The sequence below is a fragment of the Lissotriton vulgaris genome, chromosome 5 (assembly GCF_964263255.1).
Source record: "Lissotriton vulgaris chromosome 5, aLisVul1.2, whole genome shotgun sequence".
NCBI classification, from domain to species: Eukaryota; Metazoa; Chordata; class Amphibia; order Caudata; family Salamandridae; genus Lissotriton; species Lissotriton vulgaris.
Genome location: NC_141693.1, coordinates 481,466,642 through 481,488,946, shown reverse-complemented (window position 1 = coordinate 481,488,946; position 22,305 = coordinate 481,466,642). Strand labels below are relative to the sequence as shown.

The 22,305-nt window shown below is 45.8% G+C and overlaps 1 protein-coding gene across 2 annotated transcripts in view; it reads left to right on the top strand.

The window, feature by feature from the left end:
- The first annotated feature begins 3,087 nt into the window (after positions 1-3,087).
- The window catches only part of LOC147711122 (tumor necrosis factor receptor superfamily member 9-like), a 106,959-nt gene continuing 87,741 nt past the window's right edge, over positions 3,088-22,305 (top strand). The window contains exon 1 of one of the 2 annotated variants that reach the window (XM_086921929.1): positions 3,088-3,233. The gene's annotated coding sequence lies outside the window, so the exon portion shown is untranslated. Of the gene's footprint in view, positions 3,249-22,305 lie in introns of both variants that reach the window. The other variant, XM_086921928.1, reaches the window with a different exon arrangement.

The window sequence follows — 22,305 nt, the reverse complement described above, 5'->3', positions numbered from 1 at the left end:
CAGTCTTCGATCTTTGCCTCTATACATCAATGGAATAGTGGACCATCTTTGTAGATCCCCTACTGATGCCCCTGTCTTAGCTGGGGTTCGCGTACCTGTCCTCATGTTTGAGGACGACACCTTGATTGTCTCCAGGACCCTGTGTGGTCTGCAGAAGTCTGTCAACACTTTGGGGGAATGTTGCCACCTGCGTGGGCTTAAGGTCAACACCGCAAAAACAAAGTTTATGTCCCTGATTCAGCATAAACCCTTTAAAGGCAGAATCCTCCTTAACAACACTCCCCTAGAGCAGGTGGAGGCTTTAACCTACCTAGGTATTATGCTTCAGAGTAACATGGGATGGAAAAGCCACATGGATATGACTATCTTAAAATACCATCAGCTTGTAGGTACATTATCCTCTAAATATAAATCCTCTTTCACAAAATCAATTACTCCAGTTTTGGAAATATGTAACATCAAAGTGATAAGCTCTGCCCTTTATGGAGCAGAGTTATGGGGATTTAATAATTTGAGTCACCTTGCAAAAGCTGAAAACAAATTCCTACGTGGCTTAATTGGTGTTCCCCAAAGTACTCCTATGGCTCCGCTTTTATTAGACCTAGGTAAGAAAAATGTGGTAGACATGGCTAAGTTACGCCCACTCCTGTATTGGAGGCGAATCTGGATCACCCCGAACTTACACATTATGCCCAGGGTTTGAAGGATGTGATCCTTGTAGATCGCTGTCATAAAATCCAGTGGCTAAAAGATCTAAGGTCTCTCTTGGTAAAAATGGATTTAAGATTATTATGGGATGATCCAGGTACTGCAATTTTCCCCACAAAAAAACAATTGAAAGAAAAATACTGGGAAATGGTCCTGATGTCATCCTACCGGTCCGGTATGAACACTAATTTGACAGGCCGTTTTTTAGATCACAAATTTTGGCCGTCCTGTGAAGCATACTGGGATAAAATTGAGAATCCCCTCGATCGAAAATTGTATTTTCAATTCAGGATAGGAACTTTACCAATTAAAGCTTTTACTCATAAATGGGCGTCCTCCTTAGATGAAAAATGTCATAATTGTCTAGACATGGCAGAGACTATAGCCCATTTATTTTTTGTATGTCCCCTATATGCAGCCCCACAACGCAAATGGTTGAGACCTATCTGCTCTTCCTTGGGCACTCTGAGGCATATAGAAGCTTTAACACCTTCAGCGCGGCCCGAATTCTCGCGCTGTGCTGAAGGTTCTAATGAGCCAACGGGCTCATGACGGAACGGTTCAGTCATGAGCACAGCTCAATCGATGCTCATGACGGAACCGTTCCGTCATGAGCATCGAAGGGGTTAAGGATACTAGGATCTGATTGTTCTCCCCATAAAGCTATTGCTTTAGCCAAATTTTTGAGGTGGGTTTGGATCATCCGTACACGCACTTTATTGCCATCTGCTGCTAGCTAGTTATAAGGTTTTATTGCTATTATAAAGTTGTTTTCATTTTATGAACTAACTTTAAATGTATCACATATGAATTTTAATAGCTTTCCTAGTCGGCAGTAATCAAACAGAATTTCATATCTTTTTATCTGGTGTATTGTTCATGTACTATTTATTGTGTATTTTGATAGTTTTGTGTGTTGTATGTGCTTTTATGACTTACTGTCGAATAAAGCTTTAAAGTAAAATAAGTAAATAAACAATATGGACCAAATGCTGTGTGCTTCAGCAAATGGGCATGTCACACAGTAGAATTATAACTGCTATTTAAACTGTGAAAGAGAAAGTGAACTTTCCAGCCCTTTGCACTGTTGTCCCAGAAATGCTCAGTCATGATGGCAGTGAGTTTATTTCACTGCATTCGTCACTAAAGCTGTTTAATTTAGAGTGACTTACATTCAACTGCTTATAATACGTTTTTTAACACATTTCTTGATGTACAGTGTTGTGTTGAATTTTTCCACTATAGGATTCGCAGTTATTTAACATATCTGTGACTTTCACATGAAAGAGCAAGAGATCAATCAATCACTGAGTTTTTTTTGGGGAAAAAAGCTGTGATTGGACCATGTATTTATTATAAGGAATAACATGTGTTCTACCATACCTGTTTATAGAGTATGACAGAGGGAAGTGTATCCAATACAACATAGTGCACCCCTCACCTGGAAGAACTGGATTGTCTTTTATTTTCGCCTTGTCAATATTATGACAAGTGTAACTCCTTCACACACATTTGCAAAGATTCACAGTTGCAACAGGAATACACAACTATTGCTTTGTACGCTCTGCAGAGAGGCCAATGATTGGATGATCCCAAAATCTGAACACCTTTTGTCCACTGACAGGCACAGTGAGAACCTTGCGCTGCCTTCACCCTCTACTCCAGAAGGCTGAACTGTGGCCCTTGTAAGCACCCGGGTGGGGACTCAGTTGAAAAAATGCCCTATACGAGAATATGCTATATGGGGAAAAAATACAGAAAGACAATATTCTGAAATTGCTAACATTTTAGGGAATGCAAGATTAAGTAAAACTGGAATATAAATAGGAACTGAGTAGCTGACATGGATAACCTTAATCTTTTTTGTTTGTCATTGTTCAGAAATCCATCAGTGATTTTGACATTACATTTAAGTACATTAAATATAGGGCCCTAGAAGGACCCCTTTCAAGGTCCGTTTTTATTTCCCCTGGCCACTGGTCTCTGGCCCGGGACCCGGTCCACTTAAAGCCCTGTGTGGGCAGGCGCATTCACTCGCAAAATGAAACACACTGTCGCCTTTAGGTGATCTGAGCCACGTTGGTGGCTCCAAAAAATACGTTTACAGTAACTGAGGTCAAGGTATTATGTTTAAAACCACTTCCAAGAACAGCTTGTGTATGAGCGCACAGAAATGGGATATAATCCGGAGCCTTGTACTTACAGCTCGCTGACTAGGGACTTCTAGGGGCTGTGTCGCACACGTTGGCGCTTTGCATAAACATACAACAGGTTGATGTGTGACCTTTGACGGGCTGCGTGTGTGAGGGGAATTTCCCACTGGGCTCCCCGGTGCTCGCCCACTGAGGGGAGGACCACTCGCGTAGTTTTGTTGGTTGCGTAACAGCAAGTACCACAGACACAGTGGCTTCTCGTCAAGAGCTCCGAGAGCTGAGAAGGCGAGCTGGGGGCGCCGAGAGTGACAACAAACCCAGAGTGACCTGAGGGCACAGCTGCCAGCGCGAGTCCGGAGACCGTCGATCAGGGTGTGTATACCAGCGGTATGTCTTTTCCCGTCACTTCTACAGCCCCGGTGCTGCATGTCTCCGAAAACAGAGTAATGGTGTGAAGGCTCGGTGTCCTGAACATCGACTTTACGCTAGACGTGTTTGCTTCATGTGATTTGTAGCGCCAAGCTTGCCTTGGTAAGGCACTGCATTACCAAGAACGACGAGTTAGCGAGTAGGGTTAGGTGAGGCAGTTTGTTTTGTGCTGAATGGTATTTGAAAAGTTATGAGCATGTTGGGTAAGGTAGGTGGGGTAACCAGTGCTTCAAATGGGTCGGAACGGTGTACCTGCACTTTTTGGGTTTTTTAGAGGAAGAGTACCTGCACTTCTCGGCAGAAATGCAATACTTTTAATTGGGGAGTACCGACACTTCTTTGAAATAACCAAGTGCTCTGGTCTATTGTTCCATTTTAAGCACGTTCCGCAGCCCCCCCCCCACCAAGTGCTCTGGTCTATTGTTCCATTTTAAGCACGTTCCGCAGCCCCCCCCCCCCCCCACACAAACACACACACACACACACACACCATCCAGCGTTCAAGTCTAGTTTGAACAGAGCGCTTTCCAAACTCTTCTACTACCAATGTGCCTTGATAACACACGGAGGGAAAAAAGCTGCAAGCTGTCAGAAGGAGTGAAAGTGAAACTATCTTTAGAGTGAAGGTTGTTGCAGGCCATCACTAGAGGGCGCGATTTGCATGACTGCTGCTGCTAGCATGCATGTCCCAGTGCAATCCCGGGCAGGCACCTCTTCGAAGTGACAGTACATTTTCTCGTGGGAAACTCCACGTTGTCACCTGATAGCTTGCATCACCGCCACTTCGGTAAATGTCAAATGTTAATGTAAAAGTCCAGCAAGTTAAATACTGCTTTAGCAAGCTTAGAGACCAGTTTTTGGACCCACGGTGACGACTTAGTCACAGGTGTATTTTCTTAGCATATTGGATTTAGCGCCAGCCTGTTAGTTTCTAAGCACTTCGGAACGCTCTGAAGCTACACACACACATCAAATTCAGCTAGCAATTGGCAAATCAATAGGTATGACGTTGGTCTCCAGCCTTCTCACAATTTTTGTTTTGTTTTGTCATGGTTTTTTGCAAAACGTTATTATTTGGGAATATATTGCACCTTCATCAATCTAAAAAGACACATTCATAACAGACAAAATCGTTTTTTTGCTCTAAAAAAACCCACCTATTATCACAGTGCTCCCTCCCTGACACTGAAAGGAACTACTTTGTGTGTGGATATGTCCCTTGTAAAAGGGCAGCATGCTGTAACTGGTAGCGAAGCCATCCAATGGCTGAAGAGGGCTGATACATTGCCCAGTAATGCATGCTGGCTAAGACAGAACTAATCGGACTGGCATTGACAGCAAGCCTCTTGCCTTTGAAAAAGAACGAAGGAAAGGAAGAAAGAAAGACAGGAAGAGAGAAGGAAGAAAGAAGTAAAGAGACGGAATGAAAGAAAAAGAACAAGGGAGAAAGAAAGAGGGAAGGAAAGAGTGAAGGAAAGAAAGAGTGAAAAAGAGAAGAATGAAAGAAGCAGGTAAATGAATAAAAGAAAGAAGGAAAAAGAAATAAAGAACAAGAGAGAGAATATATAATCTTTATTCGATCTTACCAAGTAGATCATAAAAAATAAATACATTACAAAACATCTGTATATTAAAAGCGCAAGCGATAATATACAAAACATTTTGAGACATTAAAACATGCTGGAACATACTGTAATTTGATACAGTTCATAAAGTGCTTCACTAATTGGCAATTTTGTGCTGGATTTGTTCAGATACTGTCGCAAGGTACTATAGAAACCCCAGGCATAGAGAGCAGTGGGGAACAAACCTATCCCTATTGCAAAACAAGTGTACACCAGGACCTGGTGAAGGTCCCAACAAGATTAAGGTGGCTCAGGTCCCTACAAGGACCCTTTTTTTGGAAATTACAAGTTGCGTTTCGCAAACCATATGTCTCAGTAGAGTCGGGCTCTTGGGGGTTTGCTTGATTTTTCCAACTCCTTGGCTACGAGAGTCAGAAAATTCATGGCCTTGCATTGCAGTTGGCCTGGGACCCCTCCCAATAACTTGATTACAACCGGTCAACATGATCTTATTTGCAACAGTCTTAAGGGTGGATGTAGGAGTTTTTGACTCAGAAAAGTGTGCAGACAGGTATGGCTGAGGGCCCTATATTGCCTTGTCTGAGATGAATGATTAAAGCGTGGATGCTTTATTTGTTGCTAATTTAAAAACAGAATATTCCTTTTTAGTGCACCAAGTTTCTTCTAATAAAGGTTCTGCTATTGAGTGTTGTAGTCTAATGTACACAGATATATATTGACGTGAGCCAGTTTTCTATTTCAAGGCAGCACTGGTAAGCCAAGGAGCTTTCATCTGCCGCCCTCATTCTCCAGTAGTATTTTATTAGGGCACCTTGTCTAGCCAGACCCTGTTGATGTAAACCAAGCTCAAGCCTGTTTTGAGCTTCTAAAATGTGTAGTGGAATCAAACAATTTTGTGAAAGAAGGAAAAGGAGAAGGAGAAAGAAAGAAAGAGGAGCAAAGAGATCGTAAGAGAGAAGGAAAGAGTGAAGGAAAGAATGAATGAAAAAGACAAGAATTAAATAACATAATCGAATGAAGAAAAGAAAGAACGAGAGAAGAAAAGAGAAAACAATGAAAGAAAAAGAAAGAGAAAAAAAAGCAAGAAAGGAGAAAAGAAAGAAAAAGAGGAAAAGAAGGAAAGAAATTAAGACTAATAGAAAGAAAAAAGGGGATAGCATAATACAGAACACTTTCAAATGGACGCAATCTGATCTGGTATGCTGTGAAATAGCATCTATCAGAAAAGCAAATGACCTTTTTTTTGTTGAGTTCTAGATAGCGAGAACTAGACCGGAAGACATCGGGTATCAGAGTGCTTTACATGAGCACCAGTTGTGTTACAGATGGACACATTCATTTTTGTTAGGCACGTTGAGATGAAGTGATTTGCCCAGAATCAGAGGATGTTGAGCGTCGTTGCTGAGACTCAAACCTGGTTCCCAAGCTTCGAGGTCGACCGCTCCAGACATAAGACTACATCCTAACTTACAACAGCATTGGCAGGAGATGGGATCTGGTAAAGATAGAGGGGCACATTTACTTTTATTTGGTGCAATGCAATGCAGCAAGACAACTTGCTTTCCTGAGTCCAATGGAGAGGGCAAGAACGCATCATATATACAAAGATATGGTGTATTCCCGCTCTTCGACTGTGCTGGCTCACTTGTGGCTGCCAAGGGCCAACGCATGCACCCTTGTGCTGTGGTGCAAGGGTGGCCGCATTACAGCCAGGATTTTTTATGTGCAGAAAAGGAAAAAAGACAATCCTCTGGGGCGTTTTCCTCATTCAATGCTTGCTGCAGAATGCCGCAGATGTAGGAAGAGAAAAAAACAAGGAGAAATAAAGATAATTCTCGTTGCACCTCCTCTGGGAAGGCGTACCATTTTGACACATTCCCTGGTATACCAGTGTTAGTAAATCTGGGAATGCACCAGAAAACCATGGGTGGATACATGGGAACTCCCATCTTCCCCCCATTGAATGGCTTGCTAGGGCAGAATAAGACAAGACAGCAAATTGCACTGGTTGCATCACTCAAGATTTACTAAGCCAGGTAGATCCACGCAATGTGGCTCCACCTGACATAGTACATTTTACTTTAGGGCTTGTATTGCCTTTGCGTATCACCTTGCCGAGCATCAGGGCTCTTTAACCCCTCCCCTGCTGATGACGGAACCGCTCCGTCATCAGCTGCGGTGGCGCTGTGCTGATGACGGAGCGGTTCCGTCATGGCCCACCCGACGCTCCTGCGCGGCGCGAACTCCGCGCCTGCGCTGAGCGTTCTATTGAGCGGGCGGGGCCATGACGGAACCGCTCCGTCATAAGCACAGCGCAACCGACGCTGGTGACGGAGCGGTTCCGTCACCAGCATGCGCCCGCCGCATTTCCGTCCCGCCCCCTTAGCACTGCGGCGGAATAGCCGCTGCAGTGAAGGGGTTAAATGGCAGTGAAAGGCTTGCACCACCCTGCATAGCACAAGGGCAACGCAAGACCTTAGTAAGTCTGGGCCCAGATGTTTATGTCACACAGACACAGATTAGAAGAGGGAAGGAGCGCCTCCAGGATTTGGAGGGAGCAGAGAAGATAGAAATAGGAGTCCCTCAGAGTAAAAGAGCCGCATTATTGATCTGTGCTTATGATGATAAAGCTTCACATACTTAGGAGCTTAGTTACAGGCCCCTTGAGCCACTTTTGCGACATTTTTCCCCTGTTAAAAATGACGCAAAAGGGGCGCAAGGGGCTTGTAAATATGCCCCTTAATTTTCAGAAATTTCTTGGAGACATTTCAATCGGATTTGTAGATTCAGAACTCAAATGATTGCGCTTTGGCAAGAGGAATGTGTCAGAAGGTTGAGCACCTGGTCCGCACAACTGTGTGTAAGCAACTTTTGGCTGGACAGCTTGGCATTTCATCTCTCTGACTCTGGTGAAAGGAGTACCGTTAAGTAAAAAAAATACTAATATTGTGTACCTAATGGTACTTTGTGGTGTAGGATGCATAGATAAATAAGAAACAAACAGTTTCCTCTGATTGTTCTCTTGAAAGGCTTATTTAAAGGAATGTGAAGCTCCCCCCCCCCCCCCCACCCCCCACCCCCCACCACCACCACCACCACCCTTATGGGCAGCGTGGGGGTCAAGGCTGCCTTGGGCAGAAAAAAATTAAGTTTTTTCGAGATGAGGAGGAGGGGAATTTTTTTGGGTCTGTCTGACTCTTTCTCAGGAAATGGCTCACTTCTTATTTGAATGATTAAGAGCTAACTGTGTCATCTGGGATACGTCATAACCCTGGACTCCTAAAGCCATAGCTAAACAGCGTAGCGTAATGTGAATAACTGAGAGCTCCTTGTAGACTTCTCAGGCAGACTGAAGTGACCAAAATTACAATTATTAAATGAATAAATAAGTAAGTGTCCCCGTAAAAATAAACATTACTACTATTTTTAGGGAATGGCTTGAGAGTGCTTTAGTTGTGTGGCAAGGCCCTGTTGTTACTAACACATGCAACACACAATATAACAAAGCATTGCACAAGAATCTGGGCCTTATTTATGAGCCCTTGTGACACTTCTACGCCGCTATTGCGTCACTCTTTGTGACTCTGCAGCAGCGTAAATAATGCACCAGTTTCAACAAAGTGAGCGCATCTAGGCAAATCTTTCACTTCGTAAACCCCTGGGATACATTATACCTGCGTCAGGTATAATGTATGCAGGCTGGGCGTTCCCCCGCAAGAAAGGGCCGTAGGAGTGGCGCAGTGAAATCTATAAGATTTCACGGCGCCACTTCTAGGACGTCTATGTGTCAAAACCTTAGGCCTGCCTCATGGCCGGCGTAAGAGTGACACACACCCTTTCACATGGGGCTTGCCTTATGTGAAAGGACACACTGCTGGAGTTGCGTCTGTTTTCAGCAACCCTTGCGAAATGATGTCCCATACTGTAAACATGGCACATCCATAGGATGGAGCAATGAAAAGTTTTGCTTCGCTGCTTTGTCACAGCGATGCAACACTTCTCATAAATAAGGCCCTGAATATTCCAGTTTGCTTTTAGATTACATTTTTGTGAATGGTTATATTTTTCACCCATTGGAGCTTAGAGCAGTGATTGGTTAAGTAGTTCCTTTATTTATTTATTTTTGTTTATAGCATGATGTAGTCTTTATTACTTGTGTGTGTGGACGAGCTCGCCCCGCTGAGGACCCCGCCCAGCAGACCCGGCAGCAAGAAAGCCCAGTGGTTCACCGACGAACTCAAGAGCTCCAAGAAGAACTGCCGAGCCCTCGAGAAAGCCTGGAGAAGGGAACCTACACCGGACAACAGGACCACCTTCAAGCTGGCCACCCGGAAGCACCACCAGCTGATCCGCGCCGCCAAGAAAACTGCATTCAAGGACCGGCTGGACAACAACGCACACAACTGCAAGGAACTCTTCAACATCGTGAAAGAGCTATCCAACCCCAGCGCAGGAAACAACGACATCACCCCATCGCAAGACCTTTGCAACGCCCTTGCCTCATACTTCCACAACAAGATCGCGGACATACACAACAGCTTCAACAACCAACCAACGCACACCAAGACCGAACAACCACCCCCCACCACCACCCTCCACGCCTGGAACCCGATCAGCACCGAAGACACCATCCGCACGATGAACTCCATCCACTCCGGATCACCAACCGACCCCTGCCCTCACCACGTCTTCAACAAGGCCGACACTGTCATCGCACCCCACCTGCGAGACATCATCAACACATCCTTCGACACCGCCACCTTCCCTGAGAGCTGGAAGCACGCCGAACTCAGCGCTCTACTCAAGAAACCCACAGCGGACCCCACCGAACTCAAGAATTACCACCCCATCTCGCTCCTCCCGTTTCCAGCCAAAGTCATCGAGAAGACCGTCAACAAGCAGATGGCCGCTTTCCTCGAGACGAATGGATCCCTCGACCCCTCACAGTCTGGCTTCCGAGCCAACCACAGCACCGAGACCGCCCTCATCGCCGCCACCGACGACATCCGAGCCCTGATGGACAACGGAGAAACAGCGGCCCTCATCCTCCTAGACCTCTCCGCGGCCTTCGACACTGTCTGCCACCGCACCCTAGTGCAACGTCTCAGCAACGTCGGAATCCGGGACAAGGCGCTGGAATGGATCATCTCCTTCCTCGACGGAAGAACACAGAGTCCGCCTACCACCGTACAAGTCAGAGGCCACCGAAGTCATCTGTGGCGTCCCTCAAGGTTCCTCACTGAGCCCCACCCTCTTCAACGTCTACATGAGCCCCCTCGCGGCCATCGCACGCCAACACAACCTCAGCATAATCTCCTACGCCGACGACACCCAGCTGATCCTCTCCCTGACCAACGACCCCGCCGCCGCCAGAGCCAACCTGCACGAAGGGATGAAAGAGGTAGCCGAGTGGATGACGACCAGCCCCCTGAAACTGAACTCAGACAAGACGGAGGTCCTCATCCTGGGCTCTTCACCCTCCGCCTGGGACGACTCTTGGTGGCCTCCCGCCCTGGGCACCGCACCCAAACCGACAGACCATGCACGCAACCTGGGCTTCATCCTGGACTCCTCCCTCTCCATGACCAGGCAAGTCAACAACGTCTCCTCGGCGTGCTTCAACATCCTACGCATGCTACGGAAGATCTTCTGGTGGATCCCCACCGAGACCAGGAAGACCGTCACCCAGGCCCTCGTCACTAGCCGACTGGACTACGGCAACACCCTCTACGCCGGTACCACTGCCAAGCTCCAGAAGAGACTCCAGCGGATCCAGAACGCCTCAGCCAGACTCATCCTCGACATCCCACGAACCAGCCACATCTCCGGACATCTGAGAGACCTACACTGGCTCCCCGTCAACAAAAGAATCCCCTTCCGCCTCCTCACCCACGCACACAAAGCCCTACACGACCAAGGCCCGAGCTACCTCAACAGCTGAATCAACTTCTACGCTCCCAAACGCCACCTCCGATCAGCCAACCACGCCCTCGCCGCCGTCCCCCGCATCCGAAGAGCGACTACAGGAGGAAGGTCCTTCTCCTACCTGGCCGCCAAGACCTGGAACTCCCGACCGACCGACCTGCGCCTGACCCAAGACCACCTCTCCTTCAGGAAGAAGCTGAAGACCTGGCTGTTCGAGCAGTAGCGGCACCCCCCCACCCCAGCGCCTTGAGACCCTACGGGTATGTAGTGCGCTCTATAAATGTCATTGATTGATTGATTGATTGATTGTGTGCTGCTTTCACTTTGACAACACGACAGCACGGTGTGCAATAAATACAAGTGGACATGGAGACTGTGCAGTCGATTCAGTTGCTTTTAGAGCAGCAGGGAGACTTGGACAGGGATTGGTCCCCTTCCTTTATGACAGAAACCAATCAGGAATGAGCTGATCTCTGGGTCCTATGGTCTTTCAGGCTATTGACATCTTTGCACCGATTTACTGCGGTAAAGGGCCTATAATCGGGACGAGGATGACTGATTCCTCTGGTAACTCCTCATTTCTCAGGGACCCTCAGGATTCCGCTTGTAAATGGCTGGTAATCAATTCCCCACACTCACTAGATCCTTCATATCAGTAACCACAGTAGGGATTTACCAGCTGCATTTCCAGCTCACTTTGAATAGGTCACTTACTGAGGCAATAGGAACCCACCGCAGAGGAGCTACTATAATTTAAGGCTTTAGTACCGCCCCTTTTCACAAGGGATAACAGCAGAATGTCTCAACCTGGCCACATTGGTTTTACACTGTCAGAGTCAGAATCTCCAAAAAGAGTGATAGGTCCATAATGAAACAGCACTGGAACTTCTCACAGCACTGGTATTCTCTTAACTCTACAGCACCAGAACCTCAGAGCAAGGTTTCCAGGATAATGCAGTACTGAGCGCGGTTTGCAGTCTCAGCAAAGAGGCCAATATCTGAGACAACACGGAGCATGGACTCTCCTCTACAGTCCTGAGCAGGTCTGGTAGCTTATGGTAAGTTGTTTGCACGGTTGAGAGAATGCAATCTTTTCTAATACTCAGACTAGTCGAAAATAGGTAGAAGACAGGCAAACTTCTTTCTTATTCAGAGACCAGGCAGGGTAGATACTTCTGCAGTACAAACCTATCTGACTCATAAACACAGGTCAAGTACAGGTCACGGAGCAGCAGACTTCCCTTGGCCAGAATCGAGGGCTTTTGGCCTTTGATGGGAGCTACCTTGCCCTGTAAATCGGAATAATTCTATCCGATGCAATGTTGACTCTAGAAGTAATATCATATAATGATTCAAGTTCAAGACAACAACGACAGTAATTCTTGACAAAGGACGGAAAGAGCGTGACTAATTCAAATACCAAATTTGTGAGCCTGAATACGGAAACAAGTGACAGGGGTGTATCACGCAGTCATTATCTTGCTTTTGGAATTAGAAAGATTTACGTACACCCTGAAGAAGTCCAGTGGGGCGAAACACGTTGGCTACAGGCGGAAGGATGTTTTTGTGGAACTGTTGATAAAGAAATCAGTGATGACAAAGGAGTCTGTGAATTCATGTTTCATGATTGTAGATAGGTAAACAAGGAATCTCCTGTCCAGTTTCTGTGAAGGAAAGTACAAGATAGTGCTGAGTCAATAGCGTATATGTGACCTTAACTCCATGGCAGGCATGAGTAGTTCATACTCTTGTTCGAATTTATTTCTTGTCCAATTTTAGATAACTCTTTAACTGCAGAGCTATGGGTGCCAAATGCCACCAGTGGGTAGAACAGCTCTCGTGCCAGACGTGGGCATCATGAGATTTGTGTTGCATTTGCAAATCATAGTTCAGGGAACGGTTCAGTACAGTGGAGCTTGCCTCAATGTGATGTGCCTAAAGATGCTCTTGGGCCCTGTCCTTCTGTCCTTTTATTTCTTTGTTTTCTAGTACTATCCGTTTTATTAGACTGCAAATGCATATATACAAGTGTCAAATTGCAAAACTAAAAAGCAAAGAACCCCCCCCCCCCCAAAATCACTGGTTTAGTTTAGTGCTTCCTCTTGTGGCAGACACTAGTTGACCAGCCACCTGAAGCATTTGCTGATTTTGACATTGATAGGCTGTTTGCTTACATCTGCACGTAAATTACACAGCATTAGGTTAACTTAGCGTTACCTATTGCTAGCCCCAGCCCTCCATTCTCAAAAAGTCTAATACTTCAACAAAGTGACAAAACAAACAAGCATTTGCAAGGCAATAGGTCTCGCATTAGGGAAGTTTGAGCTATTGGTATTGTAAATGACACATTTTTTATTTATGTGTTGGTTTTGAAAATAGCTAAATTAATAGATTTGTCATTTACAATGCCAATAGTTATAACTTTCACAAATGTGACACCTATAGCATTTGTAATGCAATATGTGTTGTATTTACGTGACTTAGATGTATTGCTATTACACATAACAATGCCTTTAAATTGTTTTTTTTTATAATTAATACTTAAATAAAAGTTATTATAATTTATAATGGCAATAGCTTAAACTTTTAACTTTTGTGAAGATTATGTTCAGTGTATTTTATTGTGACGAAAATCCAAGAACAGAAGTGAAATATTAACATCTTTTTGTGACATTTGTAATAAAGCTTGAAACATTGAGAGAACATATTTGAACCAGTTGTTGTTGAATGATTGCACAGATTGATGCTGTGGTGGCGCTGAGTGATGTTGTGGTGGCGACAAGTGAGGCTGTGGCGTTCAGTGATGCTGTGGTAGCGCATAGTGATGTTGTGGTGCCCCTGAGTGATGCTGTGGCGGTGCTGAGTGATGCTGTGGTGATGGGATAGATTGATAGAGTGAGTGCGATAGATAGAGGGAGGGCGATTGGTAGATAGAGTGAGGGCGATCGATAGATAGATAGATAGAGATAGATAGATAGAGTGATGGCGATAGTGAGTACGATAGATAGACAGATAGAGTGAGGGTGATAGATAGAGTGAGGGTGATAGATATATAGAGTGAGGGTGATAGATAGATAGAGGGGTTGTGGGGTTGTGTGTGTGTGTGGGGGTGTGTGTGTGGGGTGGGGGTGTGTTGGGTTTTGGGGGGTGTCTGTGTGTGGGGGTTGTGTGTGTGGGTTTGTGTTTGTGTGTGTGGGGTTGTGTGTGTGTGGGGGGGGGGTTGTGTGTGTGGAGTTGTGTGGGTGGGTGTGTGTGTGGGTGGCTGTGGCTGTGTGTGTGGGGGTTGTGTGTGTGGGGGGTTGTGTGTGTGTGGAGTTGTGTGTGTGTGTGGTTGTGTGTGTGGGGTTGTGTGTGTGGGGTTGAGTGTGTGGAAGGGTTGTGTGTGTTGTGTTTGGGGTTGTGTGTGTTGTGCGTGGTTGAGGTTGTGTGTGGGGGTTGTGTGTGGGAGTTGTGTGTGTGTGTGTGTGGGGTTGTGTGTGTGGAGGGTTGTGTGTGGGGGGGTTGTGTGTGTGGGGGGGTTCAGTGTGTGGGGGGTTGTGTGTGTGTGGGGGGTTGTGTTTGGGGGGTTGTGTGTGTGGGGGTGTTGTGTGTGTGTGGGGTTGAGTGTGTGTGGGGTTGAGTGTGTGTGGGGTGTTGTGTGTGTGGGAGGTTGTGTGTGTGGGGGTTGTGTGTGTGGGGGGTTGTGTGTGTGGGGTGGGGTGTGTGTGGGGGGTTGTGTGTAGGGGGTTGTGTGTGTGGGGGGTTGTGTGTAGGGGATTGTGTGTGTGGGTGTGTGTGTGTGCAGAGGGGGGTGTGTGACCTAAAAAGTGGCCAACTGGCAAATACAATACTGCCTTAATGTACATCCTTACAGTTACTACATGCTCCCATGCAAGAAAGAATACGGGGATCCTCGCACAAATTCAATTCACTGGTGGTATTCAGATGGGCTTGAGCCATCTTGAACAATATCGTCTTTTCCTGACATTTCAGGCCCTGTGGTCCAAATCAACCGAGCACAGGCCGTAATTTCCGCCACCACTTATCAATGTGCAGACAGTTTTACCATACGAAATATCGGCTACAGGCCACGTTTGGTATACAGGGTTACAAAAGAATGCATAGAGGTTAAAGAACAAATCCGTGGTGAGGCAGACTGGAAAGATTCAGTACACTCAACCGTACGCTTCTTGTTAAAAATCAGGTGAAAACGAGCTGACAATGTTGCGAAGGTAGCCTGCAGACAATAAATACGAATACAGCGGCGGCACATACCCCATCCCCTAAGCACAAAAAACAACCCCTTGGGAATGCACGGGTCGACTCACCATGCTGGGTTAATTTTCCCTCACCTGGAAAACACAAAAAAAATCCTCCCTGGGGCCGTAGAAATCATGCGCCACCGCTGGAGGGCTGCGAAAGAAAATGGCGAGTGGAAACGCAACCTTACACCTTTCACCAGACCAAAACATCAACTCTGATTGGATCCGTGAGGAATATCTGGCCCCGGAAGCGAAAGAGGTTCTCCGATCAAACAAGAGAGGCTGCCGAAACAAAAACAAAAATGGACAAGAACGGCAAGCAAGCTGAAACGTATGTGCTCAAGTTCACACCATGTTGGAATATGGAGAATTCAGGTCGCGCGCTGCAGGTGTGGAGTAGCAGCTGCACATTTGAGGAGCAGAGCTTGCATCAGCAGTGTGTTGTTTCTCTCTTTTCGTGTATCTCCATGCATGTGAGATTTTTTTTATAAATAATTTTATTGGTTTTGAACAAAAGTGTGGGGGATATTTATGTGAAGTTTACAATGTTTTGCACCAGAAAGTTTGAAGTTCCATTAAGCTCTCTGCATTGCGTGGCGGGGGAGCGGCTTCCTTTGAAGCCTGATGGGGGGTGTGGGGGAGCGGCTTCCTTTGAAGTCTGATGCTGAGGCTCAGACAAATGGTGTGGGATGTGGCTGGCAATGGTGTGGGTGTGCGATGTGCAATGTGCACGCGCCTGGCTCACATGAACTGTACGCGATCCGCAGCTAGGTAGACTTTTCGGACCGCTTACTATAATCTCGCCTGTGATGTTGTTCAGGGTTTACTGGATGAGTGGGACTGTGGGGAGGAGACGTAATTGAAGGAAGCACAGCAACGTGAAAGGGAATTAAACAATTCTCTTTTGAAGCAGGCATCTTAGGGAGACTCTAGTCTTCAGCTCCAGGCGCCCATTTGAGTTAATGCGCCCTCCGTGGCTGCCATGTTCACCAGTACATAGAGCAGGTCCTGATTGTCTATGATAAATGAGAGTGACCAGAGATCTCCTCCATGGAATCTTAGAATCCCACAAAACACCTCAGCTCTGAGAACCTCACCGCTGACACCCCAGTTATCTTCATCACATCTTCTAGCCTTTGAAACCTCATTGTGACCCTAAGAAGCCTCCACTCCCTCGCCTGTGCCCTCAGAGCCCATCAGATGATGTCCAATAGATCCAGGAACCTTTGCTAGTCCCTCATGGTGGCACCCTGCCAGTTTGCACTAAGATCCCAGGGCTGCAGCGCCTCAGTCACCTGCATTTAGCGTGCCACCAGGAGGTATGTACGGCTTTACGATGCGCACATTTACAACGCGTGCCGTTACAACGTGGTTTTTTCAACGCAAGTCGTTACCATGACTTGCGTTGGAGGGGGTGCGGACTTAGGAATTTTTTAATTTACTATTCCAACACCAGCCTACGTACAGTAGGGAAGGTGTTGGATAGTAAATAAAAAAATTCCTTGTCCTGCAGCGCCCTCCAGCGCAAGTCGTGGTAACGACTTGTGTTGAAAAGACCGCGTTGTAACGGCACGGCGGTGTAACAGCCGCGTCGTAAAGGCTGTTCCCCCACCAGGACAACTAATCTGCATCTCCTAGAATAGGATACAATCATTGCTTCAAGGAAAAGCCAAACTATAGTTCTCTCCAAGCACACACAGTGAGCGCGTGCACACACGCACATACACACGCACACACACACTCACACCTATCTTTGGTTAGCCCTGCCGATATGATATAATGACTGAAAGTACCTTCTCTCTGCTATTACCTTCTCCTCATAGGTGGAGTCCATATAGTTTAACCAGTCAGAGCAGCAGCATCTTCTGGGTGGACTCCATATACTACTCTCTTTATGATTTATCAATGACTCCAGATGGGTGGTCCTCTGTCACCTCCCACTGTGCTCCATGATGGAACTTAAAAAATTCTCTTTGATGGCTTAACAGTCAATCTATTGGGGGGTACCTTTGTCACTCCTTGGTGGACTCTATGTGCTACTCCCTTTTATACTTAACAGTGTCTCAGTAATATTGGTCCTTTGTCATACCTGGGTGGGCTCTATACATGATCTAGCAGACTCAGCCTCGTCAGTGGACTCCTTAGATGTCTTAACATTATCTCAGCAGAATTGGTCCTGTCTCTCCTGGGTGGATTCAATGTAGCCCTCTGTGGGTTAACAGCGCCTCCAGCCAGGGTGGCCCCACTTCCTTGTGGGTGGACTCCCGAGGTGCTTTAACCATTTCTCATCATAGTTCTGTGTCTCCAGGGTGGCCTCCATGTAGTCGTCTGTGGTTTTACAGTGCCGCGAGGTGGGTTGCTCTTCACTACCTCATGGGTGGACTCTCTAGCTTGTTTAATAGTATCTCATCATAGTTAGTCCTACCTCTCCTTGGTGGACATCATGTGGTCCTTCCTCCGTGGTTTAACAGTGCTTCTAGTGATTTGGTTCCCTCTGACTCGTGGGCGGATACCCTAGGTGGTTGACAAGTATCTCATGTCCTGTCTCACATTGATGGACTTCATGCAGCCCTCCCTCTGGTCTTTAACAGTCCCTTCAATGAGTTGGATCTTTTGAAGCTAAGGGATTTACTCCATGTAATCTATTTGATCTCACAGATGCACTTCTCAGCACTTTCTCCATCTGATATTGTGTACCATAAAGTTTGTAACTTTACTGCATCTTCTTCTGCACTCTGCAGTACTCCATGCTTATGCACAACCACATTCAACAAGCCATTCTTACACCATATCTTCAAGCCACATGTATCTCACCCAATATGTTCCACGAAGGAAAAACACAACCATGACCCTATCAACCAGCGGGCGCCCAAGAACTGATGCAGATCAGAGTTACTCAGAACCTCCCAGAATATCAATCCCCCCCCACCACCCGGCCACCCTCGGCTGGACGATGAGTGCTAGCGGTGGGAAGGGGGAGCGGTGCACTCCACAGTTTAAAGACCACTGTCCAACAACATTAGTTTGCATTTTTATTGTGACCTCATTACACTTGCTCCTACATAGATCCATGATTTGGTCACTCACCAACGCCCACAGTTCTCTCTTTACTGCATAGAGTTTCAGTTCTCCACTCACCAGCCTGGAGTGTTTCTATTCTGTGGTCACGGGATGTGACTAATAGTATCCGTGGTCCCCCTTTGATCTTGGTGTTTTCCTTTCCTCTTCTGGACTACACACTCTAACACATCTGCCTCCCCACAGCCACCCTTTCACTCTAAGCAGACATTCTTAGAAATGATCTCCTTCCTTCCTCGTGCATGAATGTCTATAGCGCCATTCTATCTAGGCAGCAAAGTAGCGCTATCCTTTATGTGAGGCACTGGGAGACACCAAGACCATGTAATTGCACACATTGCTTTTCCTTTAGGCAAAGGTAGATTAAGTGGTTTGCCCCGAACAGAGAAGCATCCATTTTCAGATGCGTTTCAACCTACTTTGGGCCTCCCACAAATTAATGCGAAATATCCAAGGCAGGTTGGAGAAGGAGCTGAGAATTGTCCATATCACGGATGTAACTCATGATTCTCATCTAGTGTTCATGTATCTGGCCTTCATGTATGGCATACAAAAAGGGTGAATTATAGAATGCTTAGGTTTATAGCTGTCGTGTACATATGGAGAGATATTGCGTGATTGCGGTATGGTGGAAATATTTAGCGGACTGCGAATATGGCGGTGTTTATTGTGCTGCTGTAAGTATGTACCAGTTTTGCCAATCACTCCATGGTTGAATTGTTCCAGATACGCTGTGTTTGAGCCTGAGTTCTGTGCCTTGCAACCCTCAAGGTTGGCTAACAAAGTCCAAGAAGGGGAAATTATTTCTGGTAGATAAGTTAGACTTGGGAGACAGTTTTGTAAGGTTACAAACAAAGGGCTTTATTAAGGCTTACACAGTTAAGTTTTCTTTGTATCAGGTGCTCACATATGTGACAAAAAGTGCTTATAGTGACTGAGTGAAATATTAAAAAAGCTATATACAAGGTGTCACAAGCAAGGGTAGTCCCCAAAAAAATATGTACAGTAGGGAAGGGGAGTTTTTCTTGCAAGGGTCGACGGCGTTTCGATCTAACATGACTTTAGATCATCATCAGGACGTGAGCTTTCTTTGCGCGTTGTGATGGCTGTATTTATCTGGCTCAAAGGTTAGGAAGTTGATACTCCGAGTTAGTTTGAGGTATACGGTCCAATTATGTTTTAGGTGCCAATTCAATTGGGAGCGGGGGTATATCCGGTATTATTCGGTGTCCTACGTTCCGGCGGGACTTTGTTAGCCAACCTAGAAATAACTTTTCAACCAGGACCTTATCAGGCCACCCATGACCATTGTTTTCTTTAACCATATGTTGACCCCAGGTCCTTGACTAAAGGGGTACCCTTGTTTCTTATTACTACTTGCAACCCTCAAGGCAGTGGTAAATGGTACGGTCCGACCATTGGGGTGCCATTTTGTGGAAAGCCAAATCTTCATTAACTCCTAAATTCACGAGTGATTTTGGTTGGTTCTTATTTATGATAGGAGATATTTCCAGTAGTTTGCTGCCTGTATGAAAAATGAAGTTTATTAAGAGGCGGTGGGGTATTTGGGTGTGCCTTAGTGGCCTTGTGGCAGGAGCTGAGATGTATTTATGGTGGATGTTAGTGGTGGTAGAATTTTAGTCTAGCAGAAGAAAGAGTCTGCTAGTTGAACAAGTGGCACTAGGACACGACTAGTGGTTCACAGATGGTGGTGGGGTGTAGTGACAGGAGGTGTGACCCAGAGTTAGGAAGCAAGGTTTGGTTGCAGAATGGTGGGTCTACAGTCAGGAGGTGGGGTATGGTGGTAATAGCGTGGAGTGTTGGCAATGGTCTATGGAGGGGTGGCCACAGGGGTGGAGATGGGAAGTGTAGGTTGAATAGATAAGCACTACATTGTACTACTGTATTAATGGCAGAATCATCAGTACACTACTGATATAAATTGTGCCATCCTGGACAAAATAACTTTTCTCAAAAGCTTCGTTATTGGCATCTAAGTATTCACGCTGAGCTAACTAAACGTCCTACTGTTTTTATGGCTTCTCTTATCTATCTACAAGTTACCTTTCTACAGAAATGAAAGAGTCATTTGCTACGTAGTCTTTACAGGAAGCGTAAATCTCCCTAAACTCTAGGGAGTTTCCTGGTTAGTGTATAATCTCCCTAATCCTTTCAATCCGATGACGTTGTCTATGACGCACATGCTTTCCTCCAGTCATCAGTCAATACAAGCAAATGTAAAGAAAGAGGCAATGTTTTTATTGTTTTTATCACTGTTGCAGATACAGAACATTTATTGGCTCAACACATTTTGCAAACAAACTAGTGAAAGCACATACACTAATTTGGCGTCATACCTGAAATATCGGTGTTTTTGATTCGCTGTTGCTAATTTAATGAACATTATGCCACTTATAAAGTCCCACAGAAGAATGTACGTGACTGTTGCTAAATGTCGGGAATGTGGGTTGCCTATAAATTCTCACATTATGTTCAATGCACTATTGAGGGTCCACCAAGCAGTCGTTGGAAATACGCAGTAATATTTTAAACAAGCTTTGGCCAAACCAATAGGTCTCGCTTTAATGTGCTAATGTAGGCAAGCGTGCACAAATGCTGTTTGCATGCATTGCATTTAGCTTAGAAATGGGTGTGGAAAAGTAGCATAAAGGGTTTCTTTTCTGTGTAGAATGCATATAGGAGATAAAGAGTTGAATGTGACCAAGTGATGTAAATTAGTCCCTATGAGTTCCAATGGAAGCATTTATGTACTAGTTAAAATCATGAGATTAGAGAGGTCTCCCTCTGGGTTTATAAAAAAAAAACACTCTAGGTATACTTTAAGGAATTTATAGCAATAGGTAATGCATGCAGCTGTGCTGCCAAGCTAGACCTAAACATGGCATGCATTAAACAAAGCTGCCCTTGTAAACTGCAGACAGAGCTTTTAATTGGCAACAAGTTCAAAACAAACCCAAGCTGGGGCATAACCTAGTAGTCCACGCTGAAAGGTCGAAGGGAAAAATGATGACCATGTGTCCTTTGGGAGATTGCTCAGCACCTTCCTCCTAACTCTGTGCAGGGTCCTTTTTCATACTCGCTGGTCTTCAGGCAAGCAATCTGATGCCTTTGATGGGGTTTTGGCTTTCTATAAAAGTTGGTGTAATTGGTTGGCACCATTCTTTCGATAGGGGATGAGAATGACGTTTCGACTGCACCCTCTGATCATTTCGGTAGAGTTTGCAGTTGCATTTGCCCGCTCACGCCTCTCCTGTGGACTCCTTTTTCCCCCGAGATAGCTCACCAGCAGTAATAAGAACATACAACAGGCACTGCCCATGTGACAAGTAAGTTGCAATCCAAGTTGCTGTCTTTTGGAAAGGAACAGATATAGCCTTACTCATTGCACCCATATTTGGGGGCCAGAACCCAATCACAGCTTCAGAAACAGGTAAGGTGAGTGCAGCATCCATATGGGCCTGGCCTATCCCTGTGGGCTGTGATCTGTAGGGAAAGACAAGAGCAGTCTTTAGCATGACTGCATAATCTACATAGTGGCGGCTTTCACATTCTTAGATGAGCTTGCAATATTGCATGTTATCAAATAGTAAGGGTCCATTTTGGCTAAGCAATCTTGGCATTTATTACAGATGGCTGTGACAAATGATGCTTGCGGCTACTGGTCCAAAAAGTTATAAATGTTTTGCTTAAAAAGTCGAGTTTTATATAATAAAATATATTATATAATTATAATTATAACCCATTGGATCCTCTAAGCCTGTATAAAACCCCACTCTAATCTCCTTCAGGGCTGGACTGGGAACCCAAATCAGCCCTGGCAGTTTTCTCTGACCAGCCCATGGTAAAGCACTGCCTGGCCCTGGAGGCTGGAAACGCTTGGTTGCTGCTTTTGTTACTGGGGGCCAATATTGCAGCCCTGTTGCAAAACCAACCCTAGTAACAAAACCAGCCCCCACCGCTGCAAAACTGCCCCCACCCTTCCAGCCTCCCGGGGAAACACCCGATGCCCGGTATGGCCAGTCCAGCGCTGATCTTAATACAGGCGACTTTTGATGCATCTAGGTAGTGGTAATAAATAATTGTACTGCAGTTTAAACAAGGAAAATGGGGACTGGCTTTCCTTTCTTCTGAAACGTTTTTCTAAAATGAGGAGCACTCAGCAGA